This window comes from Penaeus chinensis, chromosome 5 (assembly GCF_019202785.1).
Source record: "Penaeus chinensis breed Huanghai No. 1 chromosome 5, ASM1920278v2, whole genome shotgun sequence".
Taxonomy (NCBI): domain Eukaryota; kingdom Metazoa; phylum Arthropoda; class Malacostraca; order Decapoda; family Penaeidae; genus Penaeus; species Penaeus chinensis.
Genome location: NC_061823.1, coordinates 21239194 through 21241693, shown reverse-complemented (window position 1 = coordinate 21241693; position 2500 = coordinate 21239194). Strand labels below are relative to the sequence as shown.

At 33.6% G+C, this 2500-nt stretch overlaps 1 long non-coding RNA gene across 1 annotated transcript in view; it reads right to left on the bottom strand.

The window, feature by feature from the left end:
- Window positions 1-2500, bottom strand: part of LOC125025954 — a 5324-nt gene that overhangs the window by 238 nt on the left and 2586 nt on the right. The window contains exon 2 of the long non-coding RNA XR_007114917.1: window positions 1-2500. This exon is cut by the window's left edge and continues 238 nt beyond it; it is cut by the window's right edge and continues 1557 nt beyond it. This is a non-coding gene — a long non-coding RNA (uncharacterized LOC125025954).

The window sequence follows — 2500 nt, the reverse complement described above, 5'->3', positions numbered from 1 at the left end:
TGGATCACTTTTATCATTTAGTTTAGAAATTCTGAAAACAAACTCATGGACTTTATGTCCACAGTGTAATTGATAATGTTTGGGTTAGTCTATTTAGACAGCTTAGATACACAAGAAAATGCTCTTATAAGACCCTTAGTATCATCCACACTATCAACCCTTGACCAAATATCATAAAAGCTGTTTAAATTTACCCTCCTACAGTTACATTAGATCAACATCCAACAACCAGTGGGGCTAATTTCAATCAAACAACCTCATTTCTGCAGTGAGCTGAGGAGGAAAAGCAAAACCCAAAAGAATTTAAAATCTTCATACAATCATTCACAATTTCCCCAAAGATATTTATGTACTTCCTTATAGGTAATGCTATTTCATACATCATGTTTGTTAACATCTTTTTCAAAACCTATTTTGGTTTTATAAAGTGGTTCTTCTACACACAAGATTACCATATCTCTATTAAATACATAGTATACTATAGACTGAATAATGGTATTGTAGCTAAAACCAGTGTAACATTTTCCTTAAAAATTCCACATATATCAGTGCAAGGAAACAGCTTCCTGTGTCACATTAAGATTTAAAGTTACATTATTTATCATTTACACACACCTTTTACATTTTCAAATGTTCACAGTGGTTCAAGGAAAGAGGGCATATTTTGACAAATAATATAAACCTGGATAATTGGTAACTCTACCAACCAACCATCCAAGACCACCCTACTGGAGTAAAAATGTATATGTATCTTTGACCAAGTTTTCTGTCAGGTGCTGATGCAGATGCTTTCCTCTCAGTATGTTGGAAGGCAAGATAAAAAAGTTTTTCATGGCAGAAACAACTTAGTGGGGGACACATGTTACTGTTGCATTTTTATTACTGTTTCAAGCCATATATTAATAAATATTGATTACTGTACCAACTTTTTTCCTGTTCTCTTCTCCTTCTATAATAAACAGCTGTTTGCTGCATTCCTTACTTTTGACATAGATTAAAAAAAAAAAAAAAAAAAAAAAAAAATTGCCTTTGAAGCCAGCTGTAAATTTACCCAGGCAAGGTAGTAATTATACTTAATACACATATCTAGAACAGAGCACTATTGCTGCTATCTAAATGCTGGTACAAGAAGCTGGTGATTTTACAATACATTTTAGGTAGATCTCCAAAAGGCCAACATAAGCCAAATTGCTGGGAGCAGCATTATTGATCATAAATGATTTCAATGTATTGCGCATGCCTTTCTGCTATTGTACACGGACCTATAAGATACACAGGACTTTACAATACAGAATTATTGATAATCCTATTCATATGTTTTGCTAATAGATTCTAACTAAGCAGCTGGCTTCATATGATTTTGGATAACTTCCTCACAGCCGTAAATTATTTTCTTAAAAATCTTTCTTTCATATACAAAGAAGCTTGGTTAAGAAATATTCAACCCCATCAACTGTAAGTATGAAGAGATTATAATTGCATACTTTTGACAACGTTAAACTGCTCTATTAATATAGATCTACAGTTAGAAGCTTGCAAAAATTATAGTAAGATGGAAGGCTTGTTGGTAAGCATCATACACAGGAATACCAACATCCTTCACTGCTGTCAGAAAGTATGATCTCTTTGGAGAATATATATTGTTTTTAGAGAATGCCAACATCTACTGAAAAGAGAGAAGTAGACCAGATACAATATCAGTGCCTGATTTCATATAAAACATACCTCATACAGTGTTTTGATCTCCATTCATCACAGTTGCCATTTGCACAGCTGAATAAGGAAACAGACAGAAAATAATTACACAAAATCTTATGCTGGACGAAAAGATGGCCATGATACAGCTTAAGATTGGAATATATGGTACCATTCCAAGAACAACAATGGGTGAAAATGAAGGTCAATGAAGTTGCTGTCACACACACACCTGAATGCTGACACACTCCAAACATCTGGTTATTGCAAAAGTTGAAGACACACTGTTCCTCTGGTATCACATGTTCATGAGCAAAGAAAGTACTTAATTCTTTTATGTCATGAGAACATAGTCAAGACATATAAATGCTGTATGTGCAGAGTAACTATCATTGGTTATTCCCAACATTCTTCAAAAGAAACTTGGTTTGAGTAAGAATGGTTTATATGATCTTGAGTAATGCACTCTGAATGGCAGGAATAACCTTTCAGTGCCCTAAGATTATATAAGGACAATAAATTCACTCAAATAAAATATTGTCTATATTCTACAAAGGCTGATTGAAGCTTCATTTGGGAACAAGCTTTTTATATACATTCCAAAATAATATTACGATGTTTCACACACTGTCAACCATATTTAGAAACCTCAACAAGGGGATGCATCAGATTTAACAGCCAGTAACATGTAGTCTTATTTAATCTCAAGTAATAGTACCTGACATAAAACATGTCTGTAGAAGCTGGTGACTCCCTAGCTGTCATGTATAACAGTAGCCTTTCCAGAATCTTTAAAGGAGCTTCA